At 46.0% G+C, this 24,683-nt stretch overlaps 1 protein-coding gene and 1 non-coding gene across 2 annotated transcripts in view; one reads left to right on the top strand and one right to left on the bottom strand.

Moving 5' to 3' along the window:
- The window catches only part of LOC119181741 (serine/threonine-protein kinase NIM1), a 94,842-nt gene that overhangs the window by 42,587 nt on the left and 27,572 nt on the right, over positions 1–24,683 (top strand). The gene's annotated exons all lie outside the window — the stretch shown is intronic.
- TRNAT-CGU (transfer RNA threonine (anticodon CGU)) lies at positions 2,665–2,737 on the bottom strand. Its single transcript has one exon. It is a non-coding gene; the product is annotated as a tRNA-Thr (tRNA).

Below are 24,683 nucleotides of genomic sequence, written 5' to 3'. Positions count from 1 at the left end.
TAGTCACCCACGAGAAGTTGCGAGAAGTTGTGACATATCGTCCACATGCTTGCGCAGTCCCTGATGTCATTAACTGCTGCGAGATGATCAAGAACCCGGGAAAAAAACAGTCCCACGGGAAGCTTTAGGAAGTGGTGACCTATCGGACGACAGCTTGCGTAACCGCCGACACCTGGTGTTCAATGTTTTCTGGTTTTCTCTACTTGACCAACGGGGCAACAGTAAGCTCAAAACGTTCTGATGCGAGTACGAAAAAAGACGTGGACGGGCACTTTTTTCTCCATACGTATAAAACGGGTCGCGATTAACGGTGGTGAAGTATGGAGAACCAACCAGCTCAAACTGACGCTTTTCTTCACGCTGACGATGGCGCTTCGTAAAGTAAGTCCTGCATCTTATTCTACAGGAATAGCACGACGGGATTTGAAAAAAAAAAGTCAATTACTGTGACTCTAGTAATAATAGTATATGTAGTTTTACGTCCCGAAACAAAGGTACGATTATGAAAGACGCCGTAATTGAGGGCTGCGAAAATTTAGACCAATTTAAAGAGCACTGACATCACACAGTACTCGGGCCTCTACCATTGCTGCAACGGCGAATAGCCAGAACTTCGAACACAGCTGGCGTGGCACAAACACGGAGCTGCGTTCAGAATTCGCATTACGTAAGATCGTAATCGCCGGCGAATTTTTAATTTTTTTTTTTTGAACTTGCTTCGGACAATACGATTGTTGGATAGTATATGGTCATTTCGTCTGCCTCTCGTGAAGATCGTATCGGGAAGACTGCACTGTGAGAAAAAAAAAACTGAAGTAAAAGCGTATACGACCATCGTTCGATCCTATAGCGTTCCACGTCACTCGAACGAGGTAGCAAAAAGAAAAAATCGCAATTTCAGTTTCAGCCAAAGTGACGCAATCCGTATACTGCGACAGCCGTGCCCGCTGCGGACGATGCCCTTTTAGCTTTCGTTATTTCCCGAATGAGTTTGTCTGAAATTCGGCGCAAGTCTTCGTATATGTTAGACAAAGATACCATAAAAGTGGCATCAACGCGTGCCTCTACAAACTTCAAAGGTCGACGACTCGGCTGTATATGGAAGTCGTGCTCCCTTAAACCTAATATTGTCGGCACAGCTTGCTTATTGAATGGCCTCTTATTTCCTTCTTCTCTCTTTTTTTTTTTTGCAGATTAGCAAGCAAAATTTTTAGCAGCCAGGTTTCTATATCGTAAACCAGCTCTGCCGCATCCCACAAGGTGGCAAAAGAGTGATTTAGGAAAAATATCTCATTTGCAATTTCCAGTGTTGACGTGCATCGAGTTGTCGATTACTTTCGTTTTCTAGCCACCACTTGCAAGCTACCTTATTACTTCAAGTAGTTGAAATATCAACCCATAAGGGCGTTTGTCCCGGGTTCAATCCACAAACCAGGACGAATTTTTCGTCAATTTCATTGAAAACTTTATAGTACAAACGGAGTAGCAACGGGTGCTACTCAATTTCAGAGCGACTGATCTAATCCTCCCGCTGCAAACCCAAATGCATGTACTTTGTTGCGTCAATTTGACCTGCAAGCACCGCCAAGGTCAACGTCGGCGAAAAATCCTCAACGAAACAAAAGCGCGGCGTATTCGCGAAAATGAACAGCAGCTGAAGATGACTTTTTCAGGGCATCCCGATAAAGGCGCTGGTTTCATTCAAGTTCACAGCGCGTTCGCACCCTGCAGCATATGTGTAGCGAAAACTTATCTGAATAGTGAATTTTGTAGCCGAATCGAATGCTAATCGAATAGCGACGATACCAAATCGAATACGAATTGAATACTATTCAAACGGATTTCGCAAAATCTTTCAAAGCACCCGTACGTTGGTAATGCCGTCTTCGAATTCCTTTGCGCGATATATCGCAGGCCCAAACGCACAGGACATGTTCACTTGTATCAGGGGTTCCACAGGCCTCACAATTGGGACTGTCTGCAAAGCCGAATGACGACACACCTATACATATTTTTAAAATTACCCAATAATTTCACACTTTATTCGAAATAAATGTCTACAATCTTTAAAAAAGGACCATTATTATTACTTTTATCTGATTGAAAATGTGACACTTGTGTAAACTGGGGCAAGTTCTTATAGAACAGAAACTAGAGCGTCAAAAATATTTTGTAACTGCAGCTTGAAATACAGGGTGGACTACAGTATTCAAAGTGGGGACTCGTTCACTGGATTTCGTGCCGACCGGTTGTGCCCCCGCGATCTCCGACGACAGCGCAGCTCTGGCCGCCATCTCCCGACGCCCACAAGAGCTCTCTCTCGCCGAGTGGTGCCCCGTCCTCGGACTCCTGCGACAGTGTCCATCTTTCCTATCTCTTCTTTTACTTTCGTCGTTCGCTTTGCTGTCCCTGCGCCTCGCTCTCTCCTTCTTATATATATATATATATATATATATATATATATATATATATATATATATATATATATATAATATGAAATAAGGGAAAGAAGTGTATACCTAAGGGCTCGTTTTTCCGTGTTTTAACACAATATTAATGAGATATAACAGACAGTAATGCCAAGGAATGTACAGGGGAAGTTATTAGAACCAATGGAATGTAAATAAGAAGAAAGAAGAAAGAAAAGTGGATGAAAAAATTACCAACTGTGAGCAGGAATCGAACCTACGACCTTCGAATTACGCGTTCGATGCTCTAACCACTGAGCTATCACAGCGGCCCTCCCTCCATCCACTTTTTTGGGTTTATCTGTGAATTTAGAAGTAGGAGCGACAGTCAGCGCCATCTATAAGCCAAACAACGAGTGTGAAAACACTCTTATGCGCATGTTTGGCGTCACGTAGCACGTGAACTTATTATGAGCGGGCAGCTGATTAATTGTCCCTCTTATACAACCTAAACACACCAAGTCTGCCAGTACGAGACCCTCGTTCAAATGAAATAAGGGAAAGAAGTGTATACCTAAGGGCTCGTTTTTCCGTGTTTTAACACAATATTAATGAGATATAACAGACAGTAATGCCAAGGAATGTACAGGGGAAGTTATTAGAACCAATGGAATGTAAATAAGAAGAAAGAAGAAAGAAAAGTGGATGAAAAAATTACCAACTGTGAGCAGGAATCGAAACTACGACCTTCGAATTACGCGTTCGATGCTCTAACCACTGAGCTATCACAGCGGCCCTCCCTCCATCCACTTTTTTGGGTTTATCTGTGAATTTAGAAGTAGGAGCGACAGTCAGCGCCATCTATAAGCCAAACAACGAGTGTGAAAACACTCTTATGCGCATGTTTGGCGTCACGTAGCACGTGAACTTATTATGAGCGGGCAGCTGATTAATTGTCCCTCTTATACAACCTAAACACACCAAGTCTGCCAGTACCAGTCTGCCAGTGCTAATAACTTCCCCTGTACATTCCTTGGCATTACTGTCTGTTATATCTCATTAATATATATATATATATATATATATATATATATATATATATATATATATATATATATATATATATATATATATATATATATATATATATATATATACTTTTTAATCCCTCCTTACCCCCATTTCTTTAAAGCTACTGTTGAGGTGTCGCACTCTGATGCAGACAGTTACCCGGGCTCACTTTTTTCTTCTTTTCCCTTTAAGAATCACATAAGGATCACAGAATCACATAAGTATGCAAAGTGGAACCTTGTCAACTTGGTTTTAAATTATAAAACGGTTATATAAATATTGAGCACTATTCCCGAGTCACTTTAATATAAATGGCATGATGCGGATCATAGATGGGTGACTCTGTCACTTCGGTGACAATGAAGTTTTCAGCAAGAACGGCTTCATACTGTAATCAATATTGTGTTACATTGTGCTACATGCATGTTGGTAATTCGACGTATAAATGAAGAAGCGTTGCGTCTCTCTTTTACTTAATTTCGTCTCTTCGAACATTTTTTTATCAGTGCTTTCGAAAAATATTCGGAATTTCTAACATGCGCTATTCGATTCACTGTTCGCAATTTTCGCATTTTTCGAACGCACCTATAGTGTGTAGGGTTGTGGTAATACACAGTGGCTCCCTTGTCGAGGAGCGTACAGTTTGAATGCGCCAACTTCTCGCCCCCCCCCCTACCAAAAAAAAAACAATACAGCTAAATCTCTGCAGTAAGAGCGGCCTTCCGAAAAAGTTTTTTTTTTTTAACACACTTGAGGCAGCTACTACAAGTGCGCTTGCATGTCACTTACTACGCCCTAAATCATCCTAATTTTTGTGAAATATGTGATTAATTGATCGATTGATCGATCGATTGACTGATTGATTGATTGATTGATTGACACGTGGTGTCTAACAACCTAAAACCACCGCAAGATTATGAGACACCCTTTATGAAATATCTGGAAGCACCCAATACGCCATCATTCGACATTCATCGTAGAAGGATGGTACCCACTACAGGCCTGCTAGGCATCATGTGCATATTTTTGATTATGTGACTGATGACAGGGAGATTACGAGCGTTTCGTAATGGCTTGGAAGCATTCAAAGGCCAACTCGCTTCGAAATTCTCGTTGTGTGACACCTGGTTTTTACGTTACTCTTCTGAAACGCTCTCCTAAACATGTTGACACGTTTCCTTCACCGACATCGGGTCTGTTTGCAAATGGGATTTCAAGCCCCGTCATGGCTCTGCGGAGGTAGAATACTGGGCTGTGTGTTCGGAGAGAGTGGTAAATTATTTAGAGTACTCGGTACTCTACTATGAGAGAGCTGAAAGCCGTCCGGTGGGCCTGCTTCCAAACAGTCAGGATCTAACAGGCGACGACTAGTCTGGGCTACCACACAGAGGGACATTCCAACCTGACACATTATGTCTATGCCACACGATTCATCTAACCGACCAAAGTTTAAGCACTCGCTGAACGCCCCGCCATCTCGAACTGGTGGTTGCGTTGAAACTTGTCAACATCGTTGATCAACAAACAAATATTACGCATATCTGAGGCAAAACATCAATACGTAAGTATTAGGTGGTGTGTTCCTTTACAATAAAATACACAGATACGTAATTCTAAAAAAACGTAGGGTTTCTTACGCTGCGCTGAAAATGCAACGCTATGTGCGAAAGAATGTCGACAAAAGACTTTCGGCAATGTTTGCAGTGAAGTGCGCAGATACGCGGCAATTTTTTTTTAAATCTTATTTCGAGCGATAGCGGTTACGGAAACCGGCTGCGGCGGTGCAACACTACGGCGCCAAATACGGCTGTTGTTGTGATCTCATAAAGCGTTCTGCGTAAAGTAGAAATTTGTTTAAATTTGTTTAAATTATACAGAGCGACGAGAACCGGCGTGTTTTTGGGAAGCCGCTTCGAGAAGAGCCGGCCTTTGTTCGTTGAGAACCGGAACACGTGCCGGCATCCACGAAAAACGCAGGCCGGTTACGGGAAAGCACATAATGCACGCGAATCTCGACAACGCGCGCACACAGTGGTCGGAACCGGGCTATAATTAGTAGCGGCCCCTTCAGTGAAGCGACGCAACTGTTCGCAGTGCGTTCCGTCGAAAGAACTTTTCGTCCGCCCTCCCCGTGCAGTAATGGCGGCCAGTGGTGAGCAGCACTGCTCGACTGCAGCTTATCAAGCTGCACAGCACACTGCAATTCGAGGGAAGCTTGCATTACTTCGCGAGTGCCGCAGCTGCAGTATGTGTGGCCACCAAATGAGTTTTAAAAATATGACTGCTTCACGTTAGTGACGCTAAGCCTGAAGGAAAAGCACAGCTGGGTGGTCTTCCTCGGTTCCGTTTATTTTAAAGACAGCAGTCTTTTTTTTGGCATACTTCGTCGCAGAAGTTTTGGTCTGTCTGTCTGTGTCTGTATGTGTCTGTATGTGTCTGTCTGTCTGTCTGTCTGTCTGTCTGTCTGTCTGTCTGTCTGTCTGTCTGTCTGTCACTCGACTCAGCCAGCACAGCCAAACTTGAAACCCTTGCAGAGGGACCGCCCATCTTGATCTCCTGGTTGCATTCACAAACTAGTGAACATTGTCAATCGAAAATAAACTACTATGTATATTCGGGCGCACCGTCAACACGCGAGTATTAAGAAGCAGGTTACTTTAATTTTAAAATACATACATACTTATTGCAAACGCCATAAAAATCAATGAAGTCAACCTGGCAGACAGTTACCATCGATCGTAGCTGTTATTCTTTGATTCCACAAAGCATTTACGCAGCCATGCGTAAGCAGCCACTTTCTGCTCACTGCCACGACTCTGATGACAATGATGGTGGTTGCCGCCCTCTTTATAATACAGCGAACGGGTATTCAGATCACAACAAGAGCCCGGTGAATGAAAGAGCGGGAGTTTCTTACTCTTCGCTATAACTACACGGTGCTGTCAGCTGCTCTGCGTTCTGGAAAACTTTCGTTTCTTGGCGTTACTGCCAGATAGCGTCCATGTGTCACGGAGAATTTCTGGACATAAGACTTTTCAGGCCCTTCGCAGTGAATCACGCAGATAAGAGTCCAATTTCTTTAGGGGCGAAGCTCCTGTTTAGAAAAAGTTTATTTTCTCATGGGACACAACAAAGCTAAGGGACAAGCGTCTGTATAACAGGCACAATAACAAACAAAAGACAAAGCACAACATACATTACTCATTTAAACAAAAGTGTCCAAGTCCGTAGGATGTCCATAGTCCATAGTACTAATAACTATACATACACTATGTAAATGCACTAATCACAATATGGACAATGTTCATGATGATATATGTGCAGAATTTACAAGACTTGGTGAAGTTGTTAGAAAATATTACCTTAAAGCGGCACCCGTTCGTCCCTCGTAGTAGTATAGTAGTAGTCACAGTGTGTAACCAGTCTTAGATTTTGACCCTAAAGGTTGTGCCGGTGGGCATTGCTTCTGTGCGTTGTTGAACAATAAAAAAAAATCGCAGCGTGCGCGTTAACTAAAAGCCGAATTCTTCTGTCTCTCATTACCCCTTAGCAGCCATTGGCATGTACATTGAGCACTATCTGACAAGAAAGGGTTGCTACGTTATACTCGCTGGGTGTAACCTCCTTGGCTTTAGAAAGGTTTAACGAGCGTTGGGCCGCAAAGCCATGAATACAGTGATCTAGTATATACCATGAAGTCGAGGTGGTTAAAGGTGGGAAGTAGACACGAAGCGCTAGCCGTAAGAAAGTGTGCGTATGCCTCCTCTCGTTCAGTCCTTGGAATGTCCGCTGAATGGCGGTGCTTCTATATGTTGGATATAACGATGAAAAGATGCGAGATGGTGGTACTTGGAGTGTTGACCAGATGAACGAACGGACACACAGACAGATGCATATACGGACGCACGGATGGCTGCATGGACGGATGGACTCATGAACGGACGCAGGAGCGGATGCATGGACGAACGCAGGGATGGACGCATAGATGGACGTGCGGACGCACGAACAGACGCACGTACAGATGGAAGCACGGGTGGCCATACAGACGCGTGCATGGACGGAAGCAAGAACGAATGGACGGAAGAATGCTTCGCCCCACTCCCCATCATTCACTCCGTGGATATGCTGCCATTTTTGTGTTTTGTTTTTTCATTAAGCGCTCTCTCGTCGACAGAGAGATTTATTTTCCTTCCTTCTCTTTAATGGAACAATATGTCTGATTTGACGCCCCAAAATCACGATATGATCATGAGAGACGCCGTAGTGGAGGCCTCAGAAAATTTTGACCATCTGCCGTTCTTTAACAAGCAACTGCCATCGCACAGTACATGGGCATCTACCATTTCGCCTCCTTCGAAGTCGCGGGAAGACCGCAACTAACGGCAAATCTGTCTTCTCCTCGTGGTGCACGTAAACAACTATGTAATCGAAGACGAGAGAATGGTCGTCCAGTGACTCAGGCAGTGACTCAGGTAGTGAATGTACAGTTGGCAAACTCGACATCTGTCTTGACTCGACGCGATAATGCACGTTGCAGTGGAGCTGGCGTGCACACGCTCAGCGACGAAAACTTTTAAGGCGAAATAATGTATGTTTTACGTGTTGTCTGACTCTGGTGCGGGGAACGTTTACACTGCATACCAAGTTAACGATAAATGTTCCTTTTGCGATGTCTTCAAATCGTGCCAATACTACTCCTTCAAAACTAACCATGCAAACTCGAGCAGACAAAGATACGGCTCTGGGGAAATGTACCGGTCAAGTGTGTATTTTGTATGCGCCCTTTTTTAATTGATTAATGCCCTCTAGATCACTAACAAAGTTTTAAGGACTGCAAGGCTACCACGGCGGCTTCCGCGTCGGCACTTCTGCTATACGAGTTTTCAACGTTGCGGCGGTAAAGATCGGCCAGCAACGCAGTCTTCAATCATAATTTAAAGAAAGGCCGCGAAATTTGCTCCCAATATCCATGAAGCCAAAATGATTTAAGACAAGTCCGCCCTACTCATACCCAATAGGTGTAATTATTAGAATCGAGTCCTTTTTTTTTTAGCTTTTCGTTCTCAATCATCGCGTGACGGAACGACCGTCGCGTTTATCTGTATCTCTCACCTCCTTCTTTACGCTTTTATTATTATTATTTTTTGTTGCACGGCGTCAACGCGGGCTACCGTCCGGCGGCATTGTGCTGCTGTCGGCGTTGAAGCGTACTACTTACGCGCCACGCCACAAGCCCATTATACAGCGGGATAAATTACCGAGGCATCACCGCCCGTACGGTGTTCAGCTATCCGTACCTCTTTAAAAACACGTGAAGCGAAACGAAAATATACCTAGACATGTAGTGCAAAAATCGAAAAGATCAGCGCGTCAGGCTTAGGTATACGGCTGCGTGCAGTGGCGCGAGAAAATTGAACAGGGACCATCGTCGTTCCGGTCGCCCTCGCCTCCCTGAAAGGTAACCCAGGTGCAGGTCAACCGCTTTGATCCAACGCGTCGTTCTCTTTCTTTTTCTCTTTCAATTTCGGTCGAAATAGTTTCACAATGCAGTTAAATGCAAGAAATGTCCCCGATACTTTTCATGGATTCAAACTTACACACACACACACACACACACACACACACACACACACACACACACACACACACACACACACACACACACACACGCACACACACACACACACACACACACACACACACACTTGTTGTTGTTGTTTATTCAAAAATAGATACTTTTTTTATGAATACATGTTTTTTCATGTCGAATGAACAATCGGAGGTCCCAAAGTGAAAACTGTCAGGGGGACCTCCTAACAAAAAGTAAAAAAAGGATTAGCTTTTTAGTCAGCAAACAGCGCTGAAATCACAGCAATATTTAAAACAAAATAGTGCAAAAACGTAGGGCCATATGAGCAATAGTGACAATGTGCTTGAAACAAAGAAACCCAAAAGAAAACATATAAGTCATAAGTCATTGAACAATAAGACCTTCAAGCGCTTACTAAAGGAGTACATTGAGCATGATTTAAGATCGACAGGCAGCATGTTTCACAGTGTTATGCGTGAAAATCTTGCCGTCATTTGACCATAGTTGGTACGTACTTTAGGTAGAAGTAGTATACGGTTAGCTGAAAACCTCGTGTTGTTAGTATTTACAAGAGTAACTCTCGAGAAACTGGAATTGTGTAATTCATTATTAAGGATACGAAACATGATCATTAGAATTTTGTAGCTAAAGAGTTTATGCAGAGGTAAAATGTTCATGTTGCTAAAAGGGGGGGGGGGGGGCTGACGGTGATGAAAATGGTTTGAAAGTAATAAGTCTCAAAGCTTGCTTCTGTAATCGTTCTAGATGATTTACATGTGACCAATATGTATTACTTACAGACAGACAGACAGACAGACAGACAGACAGACAGACAGACAGACAGAGGGATAGACAGACAGAGGGATAGATAGATAGATAGATAGATAGATAGATAGATAGATAGATAGATAGATAGATAGATAGATAGATAGATAGATAGATAGATAGATAGATAGATAGATAGATAGATAGATAGATAGATAGATAGATAGATAGATAGATAGATAGATAGATAGATAGATAGATAGATAGATAGATAGATAGATAGATAGATAGATAGATAGATAGATAGATAGATAGATAGATAGATAGATAGATAGATAGATAGATAGATAGATAGATAGATAGATAGATAGATAGATAGAGTTGTACATGTCCAAACCGCGATATGATAGGCAGGCGGACCAAAATTTCTGCGTACAAGTATCCCAAGAAAGACTGACTTTAAAAAAACAATTGTGTATGGCGGCACCACTGATTGCTAATCAGAATTTCCCTTGCCTCAAATAGTCACATCGAAGGGTACCTGCAACTCTTTTTTGCCCTTCAACAAAACTTTTCAACAAAACAACAAAAATTCGCCGGCACTTGTATGACGCAAGAACAAAGTCTAAAAAGCAAGCCAGCTGTACGACAAAAAATAAATTAGGAAAAGAGGCGCCCAGCCGGAAAGGTCGTAGTTCGCTTCTTACGCCATCCAGCCTGCGTGCATAATCAGGGTACAGCAGACAGGAGAAAATAAGTTTCCTGGCTTCAATTTAATCCCCATGTCTCGTCCCCACCCCATATGCATTTATATATGTACATTTTTTACGAAAGCTGAGGTGACGGAGCACAATTTCGTTACGTCATCTGTCAGTCTCTCGGGATTAGCTCCCTCGATTATGAACTACCACTGTGCTGTGCAAAGAACTTAAGCTTTGACACTTAAGTATCCTTTTCGTAATAATGATCACTGCAGGTGTATCACGTCCCGAAGCAACGACATGATTACGAGAGTGGGGGCGGGGGGCGGCTCCAGAGGACTTCGACTAACGTGCACCGAAGAAAGCACACAGACATCTAGCGTTTTGCCTGCGTGGAAACTCCGCGACCTTCGAGTCGACAGTCGATCACATTAACTGCCATCAAAAGCCGCGGCCGGCTACTCTGCATGCTTGCTGTCTTCTCTCGTTTTTCTTTCTCGGTCTGAGTAGCACCGCGAAGACTTCGTTAAGCAATGCATATGAGCTCTCCCTATAGGTTACATTCTGCTAAACGGACGCACATAATACACTCAACGAAGCGCTCTGACGATTCGCTCGTAAATAACGGCGCACGCAGTTCAAAAATCCAGGCGTTACGAAACATGGGCTGACATGTCGGGACAAGCTGGCGAAACAGGCATGGCTTCACGATGCTTGATACGTACGCAGCGCATTTTGGAGAGCAACTTTGGCCGAGCGCGCAGGTGGCCGTTCTACACTTTTCTACGCATACATTTTTTCTTTCCTTTTATCTCTCGGACTCGTACCTTACCATGTAGTATCGCCATGAGTAGTTTCTCTCTGTCTCTCTCTCCATACTGTAGTGACATTCCCACCTCCCTAGGAGGCGCCAGCGACGCAGAACGCTGCGCGAGGGGCTCGCAAGGTGAAAGTGCTGCCTGGTGTACCCAGCAGCAGGAACAAGCATTCTCGCGTCGCACTAATGGATTGGCCTCCGACGAACGTGACGCGACGCATTAGCTGGGGGAAATGAGCGAAATCAACGACACACACACGAACTGTAGCGCGGCAAAATGATGCGCATGCACACGTTTCGTCGCGGGCCCATGTCGGCGAGTTATATGTAGGGGGGGGGGGGGGAGGTATGTAACCGTTCACTACACGCGCTGGCCTCGGTGCAAAACACCCCTCTGTCTTTCTTCCTTTTTTACTCCTATCCCAAATGCCCCGCTCCCAACTGACAGACCTCGTTTTCCAGCGTAGGAACTTTAACCCGTGGAAAGACAGTGTGTAAGATTGTGCAGCTCGAGCCTTAGGACATCGTTCATAGCCAAAAAGCGCGGAGAGATGGCGTGTTCATAAGCTGTAAATCAAAGCACACGTATGTGGCCTATAACTTAACAGATCCACGCAAAATAAAATAAAAAATGTACTGTTTATCGGATGAACTGTCCGGTGCAAGAAGAAATGTACAAACGCGTACAGTGCACTCAAATAGCAAGGTGAAATGAGAGTAAATGAGTGTGAGAGTGTGTGAGTGTGGGTGAGTGGAGTGAGCGTGAGTGAGCGGGCGAGTGAGTGAGTAGAATGGGTGAGAGTGATTGTGAGTGAGTCGAGTGAGTGAGAGTGAGTGTTGGCGTGTGTGAATGAAGAAGTGATTAAGCGGAGTGAATGGAGTGAGTGATAGTGAGTGTGACGAGTGTGAATAAGTGAGTGGGTGCGAGTAAGTGGAATGAGTGATTGTGGGTGAGTGAGATGAGTGTGTGAGTGAGTGAGGATGACTGAGTGAAGTGAGTATGCGTGCGTGCCGGTATTGGCGCTTTTCACAATCTTTTTTACTAACTGTTATCTTCCTCTAAACCGGGAATCTTACCGTCATTCCGGTGCTTAAAAGCACAACACTTCAACTGCTGCCGGCAAATGCTCATGATATGGCTTCATATCAAGGCGACAGCGAAACGCGGATATGTGGAATGGCAAGTGCCCTTCCACCCCCTTCTTCCAAGATCGGACTGCTACATCAGAAACGTCTGGATCTGGTCCTGCACAAGGCAACAGCCGAGAGACCATCCATTATAAGAAAACGGCGCCTACAAATACACACCTATGAGGGCCGAATTTCTGAAAGTTGGTCAGCGCTAATTACTGTGTGTGTGTGTGTGTGTGTGTGTGTGTGTGTGTGTGTGTGTGTGTGTGTGTGTGTGTGTGTGTGTGTGTGTGTGTGTGCGTGTGTGGGTGGGTGCGTGCGTGCGTGCGCGACACCACTACTTAAATTTGCGTCATAAAAGCGCCATTTAAATGGTCAATTTCATCTTAACGAGGGTATCCCATCTACCTGCGCACCCATACCCACCGGACAAAACATCCTCTGGTTCAATGATCTTCGACCTTAACGGCTCTCTTTTCTGGAGTATCCTGAATCTACAGCGTCGTAAATACTTCGTATAGACCCAAAGGAAGCGGCTTCACGAACACTTTCTCCGCGATCCTCTAGATTCTTGATCCGTGTTTCTGTTGGCTCAGCTTACTCTAATTACTACGCATTTACTTAAGCGGCAATGGCCCTGCGAGAAAAACTTTGTTAAGCCACGTTTTCCAGCGCTGCCCACTGAAAAAAGAAAGAGAGAGGCAGAGAAACGAAAAACACTGGGTGAGCACGCTTTCCTCCATAGGCGTCAAGCTGCCATTTTACGGTTTATACTTCCCACTTCAAGGGTCATACGATCAAAATTTTCTCCAGCCTTTCCTTTATTCTTTCGCATTCTTTTTTCGCCTATCGATCCTGCCACTCGACTGGGAAGTCAAACTCGACGAACTTCCCTGCGATTGTGTGTTGTTTGCTTCGTTGACCCTCGTTCACCTCATTTTTTTACTTTTTATTTTTATTGTTTTCGAACATGAGCATTTTATCAGTCCGCTCTCTTTTTCATCTGCCACACTCGATTCACGCCGTTCGATCGACGCGTGCGCGTTCAAGCAGCTCTCTGTCGACAAATGATAGCGTCAAGAGAGAGATAAGCCGACGCAGTAAAAGAAAAAAAAAGAAAGAGAGAGCGAAAAAGAAAGAAGGAAGGAAAGTTAAAAAAAGAAAGAAAAACGCGCCATTCACACTTGGTGGTCGCGCGCGTGTGCGTCGTTGTTTTTCTTGCATAGCTCGACCCACGAAACCCTCCTCGTTAGAACTGTGCCGCACATGGGAATGCTGCCAGCTACGGCTATCACTGTAAAAAAAAAAAAAAAGATTACTCATGCATGTACTCAACAGCGTCCCAAATGGCGGAGACGTACAGTTTGCTCTCTTTTTTTCTATTTTCACCTATGAAACTTGCACTAGATTGTATGCGACCCGTCAGTATAAGATACAAGCTCTTATCTTAGTATTTGGTTTATAGACTTCCACACGTGCAGACGGTATAACTGAACTCAGTGTGAGGTACCGCTCGTGTTGGCTCTCTGCGGGCATCGCCTGTAGGTGTAAAACAGCACAGTATACACGAGGCGGGTTCAAAAAGAAGCCGAAATATTTCAATAGAGCGGCAACCACCAGAGGGAGCGCTGTGCAGCTACTAATCGCACGTAAGGGCAAGCTTAAACAAGAAACTATGATTTGCCGCGATCCCCTCTGACCATTAGTTCGCGAGCTACAGCCGTTAAAGTGAGCATATGGACCATATGTTCTTCGGATTAGTACCAAAGTGACAATGAGAGCTGGAAGAACAACGCGTGTACTTGAAGTTCTGCTACAAACTTGGAAAATACTTTGAAAAACACATTTCAGTTGCTCAGTCAAGCATACGAAAAATACTCTGCGAGTCGCACGCAGTGCTGTGAGTGGTTCAAGCGCATTGAACACGGTAGAGTGTCGGTCGGTGACGGTCCAAAGCCTGAACGACCTTCCACAACAACAGATGATGACCACAACGAGAGCTCGTGCTGTGATTCGAAGCAATCTTCGTCAGACTGTTAGAGAAGCTGCTGCCGAAGTGGGTATTATAGCGTGGAATAGTGCCATTACAATTCTATTTCTTCTATCCTGAACATAAAACCAAATTGAAAGGACGCCATTTCCAAACCATATAGAGGAGATCCAGGACAATGCCAGAAGAGACCACCTGCGGGCCATTCTATAAAGAACGTTTCAGGGGGCTTTCCTAAAATGGAAGAAACGGTGGGAACCATGTATTGATGGTAGAGGGGAGTAGTTTCAAAGAAGAAATTCTCAAGAGGTGGTACCACAAGAAGTAAAAGTGCCATGGAACGATTTCCATTTTTTTTCGAACACCCCTCATACAAACATGTGCGGGGCGATGACGTTTATGTGTTTACTCTGACAACGGGGGTACTTCGCCTCAGTCAAGTTAAATGTTTGCTTATCTTGAGCATTATCTTCCCTAGTTCAAAAAATATTCATCAATCATTTCACAAAACCAAGAGCTTTAAACTCACTCATAAGCATGAACTTAAGAATAAACCTGGGCATTAAAATAAGCTGTACACAGCGCATGAAATAACTACGGGTTTCCATGATATGATAGCTAGGTATACCGTTGTGGGAGAGCTCCGGTTCAATACTGACTATCTAGAGTTCCGTGCGTGCCCAAATGCAAGCACACAGTTCCTTTTAATTACGGCGACATTTAAATTTCGCCCGATTTCACCCGGTCATGGTGGTGACAGCCATTGACCAGAAATCAAACTCGCGTCATTGACCTCAGCAGCGTCACAGCTAGGGTCTAAGGTAAGCACGGTGGGGTGATCGACGCCCAGCGCACCATAAAGAGCAAACCTCATAAGCGCGAAAATGCACGCGACAGCGACGAGCGATGCTATGAGCGACGAAACAGGGCGTTCGCGCGACGTGTCACGTGCTCGTTTTCGCGCCATCGCTCGGTTCTCCAGATTTGGAAACCGTCGCTCATCGCCCGGAAGTGCTGGGCTCAAGCAGCCAATAGCGAAAAACCGGAAAAGACGAAGACTACATAGATGCACGCGACCCTGCCCGAGTCACGTATGCGCAACATGAATTGACGCAATGTTTACGCACGTGCATATAAAAAAAAAAGTGCTGCGAGGCATTCGTAAACACTTTCCGTTCCATTACAGAACAACATATCATATTTTTAAATTGCATACCGCTCACTACGCGGTTTTCTTAGTGCGAGTAGAGGGCCTCATGTCAGCAACAGTGGAATTCGCTCGCCGAAGCCGTCGCGTGAATGAGGTTTGCCTGCGCTAGCGACTGATCGCGCGAAGACGATCTACGTCGCGTCACTCGTCGCTGTCGCGTGCATTTTCGCGCTTATGGAGTTTGGGCTTAACTAAATGCTCAGCGCGGCGCTGGTATAGGGAGCCTTCGTGTGCGCGCCGGCGCTGTTAGAAAGCGGAGGCGCGCGCACATGAAGTCTCCCTATGCGCTGGCGAGCGGCTGCGACAGACGTGATTGCGGCGGTATACGGTGCATCAGAAAAACAAAGACGCTCACGGATTAAAAAAAAGTAAACACCAACGCAAAAAGTACGCGTGCACTGTCAATTCTCAGCATTGCACCCGCGACTTTGGTGAGGCCATATGGCCGCGAGCACGTCCACCGGCGATTACAGCGCGTGCTGGCACCAGCGGGGCTGCGACCTAAACGGAGCGGATGAACGACGACAATTGTGCGTGCAAGACGAACAAAAATTGGGGGCACCCTTACGCTTCGCCTTTAGGAGGTGAACGCGATAGCATTATTCTGTTCCTTGTGCGTACTTCAAACACTTACCCCCGTATTCACAAACGCTCCTCGACTCGACTTCCACCCTTCACTTGACAGCGTTCAGCACTGCGCCACCGCTCGGCTGAAAATGACGCTGCGCTACTCAAGATTCGCAGCAGATTATCGCTGATGTGCAATGACTTGCCGTGCCTAGAGATGGCGCTCCCATCGGCTTTCTCAGGTGAAGGTGAAGCGTTGAGTGAAGGGACGTTCTAGAATACGGGGGTTAGTGTATGGAATCTTTTCGAACTTGCTATGCCCCCACTACGAGGCTTTAAGGATGCAGTAGCATGTGCATTACAACAATGAAGCCATTATGATAATCCCATGTTCTGACGCCCGACAGCAATGTACGCTTGTACCGCGCATTATTCCTGCAATACTTCGTGGTGTATTGTGAAGCATGTATAGAGGACGCGTGTGTTTGTGAAGCACGAAAGTTCCTTTCACTGCAAACTTGAGCAGGAAAACTATGCGGTTACGACACAAAGTCAAATAATTTTCGCATAAGCGTTCGGAAGGTGGCCGAGTTTGTTCAGACAGCTAAGCGAGATATTCGTTAGCTCCTGCAACACAGTTGCGCACGAAATGTAAAGTTTATTTCAAGTTTAATTCGTATGAGTGCACATTCGCGATTATAAAAATGACGCCGCATCGAACACAACCTTGGAAAACTAAATTGTTTAGTGCTATGCTAGAAACTCGCAGGCATACCTTGCGCACTTACGTAGAACGACTATCGGAGGCGAAAACCGTCACCTTCTATTCTGTTTTCTTCTCCTCTCAGTCGATTTTATGCACCAAGCGACACTGCCCGTGATGATGTCACCAGGTGACGTCACCGGAACTGTCGTAATGTGTAATATTTATTTCGTTAAGCGCGGGACTAAAACGACGTGGACGAAACATGGGGTTAAAACGCGCTCACGGCAACGTCGCCATACAACTGGTTCGCGATTGTAACGTCATGACGATCATCTCATAAATAACCACGTCATGACGTCATGCCGTCACGTGGCTTTTTGTACATCTTCGTACAGATGCCCACGGTTACACGTTTGATGAGACATCTAAGGCGTTTAACGAAAAACAAAAAATGGCCCTGTATCTGCATATTAATCTGCGAATGTTGCCGACAGACGATAGTCTTGCGTGTGGAGAGAGTGAACAAAACATTTATTTGATGTTCTGCGCAAGAAAATCGGCGAGTGGCATTCCGGAGGCGCTGCGTTAGAGTGCCTCGAGCGGGCAGCGGAGGCTCGCGAGCGCCTCAAGTCATGTCACACGTGAGCCATGAGCGCCGTCTGGCAGTTTCTTTTGGAAAACAAAGCGCGTGGCCGTGCGCGCCCGTCTCAGAGGGGACAAGGTGTAGAACGCGAGGCGACGGGTAGGTGCCACCACCATCTCGTCTTAGCAAAGCGTTGGAAACACTCCCCGTTCCGTGCAAGCCTTGCATGGTAAGCGCAGCGTGATAAGCGTTACGGTCCTTAAAGTTACTTATGTATGCGTTTTCTAGTAAGAGATGCATATGCAGAACATATGCGTGTTGTTATGGTGCCCCAGACATGCGCAATAATTGCTTTTTAATTGACAATTGCACAAGCACAAACGCTCAACCTTGAGCAACATTGGTGGTCGCTGCGGATGTAGTCGACCGTTTGAAGTACCCGATGCCGGTAAGAGTGGGCAAACAGACAAATGTACAGACAGACAGACATATAGACAGACAGACAGACAGACAGACAAACCAAAATTTTTGCGTCGAAGGTATCAAGGAAGACTATCGTCTTTAAATGTACGGCCACTCCATTCATCGGGATACATCGCGCGCGCGATTGCAGGCGCGCCAAAGCAGCGCATGCACGGCACGTTGCCCCGGTTACGGTAGTGCCAGTGTTTGTTAAGAACGGACCCGAAACGCAGCGGGGCAAACACAAACAAACTAGCATCGACCGCCAACCCAGCGCTAGCCAGCGGGGGGCAAACAAAAGGCCAGGCCTCACGGCGTAGAATCATTGGCGAACTGTAAACGGCGCGTGCGCGCAAAAAAGAAACAGCAGGTGGAGCTAGAGAGGAATGGGGGAGACGGCCAGCGACGACAACAGAGCCACGTGTCAACACGGACGTGAGGCGATGAGCGACATCGGCCAGGCACGGTTAGGATGAGGCCACCAGGGTTGAGAGCCACGAGTACACACGTGCAGGTGAAGAAGAGAAGGTGTGTGCCGTTTCGAAAAAGGGGAAGTCAGGTAGCGTAAGCTTCTCCGCGTATTGGAAACCATATTGTATTGCGAAGGTAACTTTCGCGCCACCATATAAAACAAAGTGCAGAGTGCCGAGTGGGACGGTGAAGAAACTGCAGATAAAGACTCCGCAGCGTGTTATATACGGAAGAGAAAAATTATAAGCATTGCGGGACGACGGCTCAAGTGGACAACTGCAAGACGGCAGGGAGGATCGAAGAATGTGCGGATGTAGCCGATATTCTGGTCGACATTAAGAAATAGGTAAATGTAAACCTGGTGGGAAGATGCGATGACCGGTGGTCTGCTAAAGCGGGCGGAACGAGTAATACTTAAGGGATGGAAAACGGCGCAGAGGGCGGCAGAGGATTATAAGTGGACTAATAAAATCCAATTTTTAAAAACAAAAAAAATGTTGAAAAGTGCGAGCTGTAATTCGATTTTCGCGGGCGAAACGGTGCACGAGCTTTGGAAATTAATAGCGATCTGATCCTAGTTTATGGACCTGTAGTGATGAGAGAAGGAAAGGTCCCAAATTGCACCGATACCAGGACTTTGCGGACGTGGCCCTTCCTTCGAGCTCTTTCTTTCTCAGAAGCGAAGCTCCTTAAAGGCTCTCTCACTACGTACGTTCACGCCGCTGTCGTAGCCTGCCGTCGAACTGAAACAAAGGTATTACTTTTACCGTACATAGAGTTTTCGTAGCTCGCATATATGTTTAAAATAGACCATGCTCTGTCCGTTCATCTGTCTATCCGTCCGCCTGTTTATGCATCCGTGCGTGTATACGTCAGTCCGTGCATCCATCCGTCCATACGCGCATGTGTCCATGTATCCGTCCGTCCACCTGTCCGTCCTTTATACTATAGTCAATGATAATGCTACGTGGGGCTTAACGCCCCAAAACCACCATATAATTATGAGAGATACCGTATTGGAGGGCTCCAGAAATTTCGACCACCTGGAGTTTTTTAACGTGCACCCAAACCTGAGCACACGGGCCTACAACATTTCGGCCTCCGTCGGAAATGCAGCCGCCGCAGCCGCGATTCGATCCCACGACCTGCGGGTCTCTATACTATAGTCGGCGACTTCAGCGCATGCATTATGGACCTTAAAACCTTGCTTCGCTCAATCATCAGCGTTCACTTTGTGGATCCGTAGTAATTTCGTTTATTCCCCCATGCCCCATTATAAACTGAAGGATAAAAAACCCCGATCGCTTGTATTCGAATCACCATACAGTGCATGTAGTTCCTCTTACGGGAGGTTTTCAGATGCCTAAAATGGGAAGAGTTAGCAATGTGAGTTAATGGAGAGTACTTAGTAACCCGCGCTTCGCTGATGACATTGCATTGCTGAGTAACTCGGGGAACAAATTGCAATCCACGATGATGGTGAATGAATGAATGAATAAACTTTATTTAAAGTTCCCGCAGTTTTCACCGGGCGAGGTGGGGAAAGAGGGGATGAACCCCTGTCCCTTCTCACTATCCGTCGATCATGATGGCGGTGCCTCAGGTGACCGCTCGAAGTCCTTGGACCCGGGCGGCATCTCCAGTTTGCCGGACGGCCCAAAGCTGGTCGGTCAGCTCGTCACTGGTCAGTGACGCCGCCGATCGGCAACGGTGACCGCAGTTGCGACGGAGGCCGGCCCTTGCCCTCGCGCGGTGGTGGCAGGCACAATTGGCCTCGGAGTTCGTCCCTGCCTAACATGCCTCGCGAAGGAAGCGGTGGCAATGACGTCGTCTTTTTCAGCACACTTCCAAAGCATGTGCCGCTGTGTGGCCCTTTCCCCGCACGCTTTACCAGCGTCCGTCGGGTATAGGTGAAGAAACGAATATTTATTGTCCCGAAACAGCTTTCCCGAGCTCTTGAGCTCAGGGTACTCTAGGTGGGAGGGTCGCCCATACCAGGAATCCTCCGGCTGAAACCGCTTCCCGGGCCCTGGCGACGAGTCCTCGTCGGTGGTCCATGTCCCGTGCGGCGATCTGAGTCGCCCACGTATCGGCAAGCGGATTGACACGTGCGCTCGTTGCGGGCTTGGTATTGTCATCTTCGTGGCGCCACGGGCACTCGAGTATTAAGGGTGCCAGTGTGTCTGGCACGTCGCATATCGGCCAATTGTAGATGTATAGGATAACTGAATTAGACAAGGAGAGCAGAATTATAGGTCTCAACATTAATCTGCGGGAAACGAAGGTAATGTACAACAAGGTCAGAAGAGAACAGCGCTTCGAGATAGGTAGCAGTGCACTTGAAGTTGTAAAAGAGTATACCACTAACCGCGGAGCCGAACCATGAGATTGAAGTAACTAGAAGGATAAGAATGGGTGGAGTACGTTCGGCGAGCACTCTCATATCGTGAATGGTAGATTGCCACTTATCCCTCAAGGGAAAGGTACATAACAGCTGTAAAGTACCGGTACTTACCTACGGAGAGGAAACCAGGAGGATTACAAAAGGGGGTTGAACTTAAGTTGAGGACAACGCAGCGAGCAATGGAAAGGAAAGTGGTAGGTTTAACCCTAAGAGACAATAAGAAAGAAAACTGTGTCAGGGAACAAACGGATGTTAAGGACATCATAGTCGAAATCCAGAAGAAGAATTGGTCATGGGCAGGGCCCGTAGAGCGAAGGCAGAATAACCGTTGGTCATTAAAAGTAACTGACTGGATTTCCAGAGAAGACAAGCGGGTAAAGGGGAGACAGAAAGTTGGGTGGGCCGATGAGATCGGGAAGTTTGCGGGTACAAAGTAGCAGCAGCCAGCACAGGGCCGAGTTTACTGGCGGAACATGAAAGAGGCATTTGTCCTGCAGAGGACGTACACAGGCTGACAATGATAACATTTAATTAGAATTTAACCATGTCACTGGATCGATAATGACACGTTAGGTGTCGCCATTCACAGTTCCGTTTCCTGGTCGGGACGAATGCTTCGCGCATTGTGTTCCTCTTCGATCAAAGCGTACCGAGCGGGGCAGAACAGGTATCGATGGAAAAGCGACCCGACGTCAGGGCGTTAATCGAAAACGCCCGACCAGGGAGAGCGGAGGCGATCATTGTCTCTCAATGGTGTCAGATGGGCGCGCCCCGTTCATCGCAACAATGTGCCGTCGCGGGAGCCATGTTTTTTCCCTCTTATCTTTTTTTTAATGCACAGAACTATGAAAACTTGTCGTAACAAAGAAAACAAATACAGTAGTATTACTGTATCGACCTGATCGCTGCAGCGCGCACTCAATCTACTCAGAAACTTAAAGCTAGACGTTCTGTTGTTTTTTTTGTTCGTTTGTTTGTTTGTTTTGAAATAGAGCCCGATACGTAGACAGGAACATGAAAGAAAGGGACAAGCTCTTGTCCCTGTCTTTCCTGTTCTTGTCTACGTATCGATCTCATATTTCAAACCATCCTGTATCACCAACTCTGCCAATAAACTATTTTGTTTGTTCGTTCCTTCGTTATTATTAACAAAAATAAGTGGAATTTTTTCGAGGGTCTCGTTTCGTTGATACACACAACCGAATGAGTTCAAGAGACAATTAGCTCAATTATGCCCCCTTCCTATTTCCCCAGCGTAGGGTAGCGAACCGGGCATGTGCCTGCTTAACCTCCCTGCCTTCCCTCTTGTTGTTTATCCCCCCCCCCTTAGCTCAAGGAAATCATAGGGGCAATAACAGTGGTCCTTAACTCTAGTGCAGTAATTATGACGCGTATTGAAATGAATTAATGTCAATGAAAGCATACTCTCTCCGTTGGTGGGATCCGAACCCGCCAGCCTGGAATTACGCCACCGGTGCTCTGCCATACCAGCTACGACGGAAGGCACTTGCCCGCCTACTTCGTTGGATATTTTTGTACGTGTAATCTCTGCGAGTGTGTTATTAGCCGGCATCGCTCACAGCCAATGCGGCGACTCAATGAGGAAACTGTGAGGCCCTTCCTCTGCTAATACGAGTGAAGGTGGATTCGAACGCTTTGCGGTGTTACTGTGAGCCCACTGGCGGGGAACCCGCGGATAACCGGAAACATTGTATTGCCTATTTGTACTCACAAACTTGTTTCGTTATTCTTGTTTTTTACCACTCCCCTCTGTAATGTCTGTCGACCCTGATGGTAAATAAATAAGTGCGAGTTCCTATCCACAACAATAGGAGAAGTACAATGTGATCTAGTTATGCACCTCATTAGTTGCAAGACGCAGTTCAATATGGTATCACTTTGATTACAACTAAAAAAAAGAACAATTGTGCTCGATATTTGGTTAACTACTAGGTGTATATTTTTCTTCCAGTAACAATGTTTGTGACACGTTTTTTTTCTTTACCTGCACTTGAGTCATTGTTGGTTTTACCAATTCACTTGTTTTCCTGTTTTGTCACTGTAACAGTTAATTAAGTAATTGTTGTTACAAAGATTTAAACAGCGTTGCGCAGCGTGGTGCTATCGGGTCTCCTCCTGCATATTTACCCTGTATGGTTTTCCTTTTCTGCACTATTGACTGAAAATAAACTTGCAACTTGAACTTGAAAGTCGAATCTCGGCAGAAGTTGCGATGCATTTGATGAACAAAGAGATGGGGTGGGTTTAGGTGTTCAGCGAACGACGCTTTCGCAAAAAGGCAGCTTTTGAGTCGGGAAAAAAGGTGCGTTAAGATTCGGGGTAAACTAGAACATATGTCTGGATTAAATATTCAACTTCGCACCGAATTCACAACCGCAAAGAGGGAAAAAAAAAACAAAACACATAGGCACTACGGGCGCTCGTGGTGTCTATGTGTTTTTATTCCTCTGTGTGGTTGTGAATTCGGCGCTAAGTTGACTATTTCATCCCAGACATAAATCAACTAGCCCAAAAGCGAGTTCTACTAGAACGTACGCCTTTCTGAAACTGATCACTAAGCTCGCTGGTTCTGCCAAGCCCCGCCAACGGCCCACTGGTGGCCTATAGCTCGTGAGCATGCTCTTGTACGCACACGAACCAGGCGATTACACAATTGTTTTAAAACCTTGCATTGCTGTTGTTGTTGGATTAACTTCATCTTGGTGCTGAGAACAAGCACGCTAGTCGCACGTGGGGACCGCACGCCAAGCCAATCGACCCCGACCCGTTTATACTTGAATGATTGTGAAAGCGAAGCTGTCAGATTAGCTGGTAAAAATGTCGATTGAGTGTCTGCAGTTTGATGGCACAGCTATATAGCCTTCCACGACAAAACGTCCAGTCCTTTACTATTCGCTGCATCTCGGGCCAGCTATAGGCGGCCCAGATTTGGTCGGCGAGCTCCGAGTTGTGGTGGGACTAGGCGCACCTCTTTGAGCCAACTTCGGAATTAATACTTTCTTTTGTATTTACTTTGCATTCCCAAAGTATGTGTTTCAGTGTACCTGGTTCTGTACCGCAGACCTTGCAGACGCTGTCATGGTGGGTCTCGGGGCATAATCTATGATAAGCTTGCGGGTTTAAATAAGTAATTCGTTGCGTGACTGATCCCAGTGGGAAACTGCCCAGCTCTAATTCTACTTCATAATCGTCAAACCGCGCCTCCGCGATTCAATGCAATTTCTTTTTTGTTGTTGTTGCTGTTGTTGTACACTGTGTTGAAACTTTATGAGCTTATGGCACATGCGCTGGTGGTACCGTGTGTTACACAATGATGAACACGTTTACATTTCCCAAGTAACATTGCTGAGCTACGCAGTACGCATTTGGAAGCGGGGCCCACGACGAGGCGGAAAGGCTATATAGGCCTAGCTATCCCTACGTGTCAGTTCGCTACGTCCTACTCCACGCCCCGAAAATCTAAACAACGTTTTTTTTTTTTTTTACGTTTCACTCTATTCTATTCCATTCCATAAGAACGTTAAACATTCGTGTCTAAGCAAACATATGCGAACGCGCTATCAGCTGCGAGTAATACAGGCAGCTCGGACAACCTTCTCATCTCTCTGCAACCTCTTTTCTCCCCTTTATACCTTCCCCAGTGCAGGGTAGCAAACCGGATGTGCGTCTGGTTAACCTCCCTGCCTTTCCTTGCATCTTTATCTCTCTCTCTCTCTCTCTCTCGGACAACAGTGCCATCGAGAAACACATCTCTGATGTTCGTTCGTGTAACAAAGCCAGAATATA

This window comes from Rhipicephalus microplus, chromosome 10, assembly GCF_043290135.1.
Source record: "Rhipicephalus microplus isolate Deutch F79 chromosome 10, USDA_Rmic, whole genome shotgun sequence".
NCBI lineage: Eukaryota > Metazoa > Arthropoda > Arachnida > Ixodida > Ixodidae > Rhipicephalus > Rhipicephalus microplus.
The sequence above is the reverse complement of the archived record's forward strand: the minus strand, read 5'-3'. Positions and strand labels throughout refer to the sequence as shown.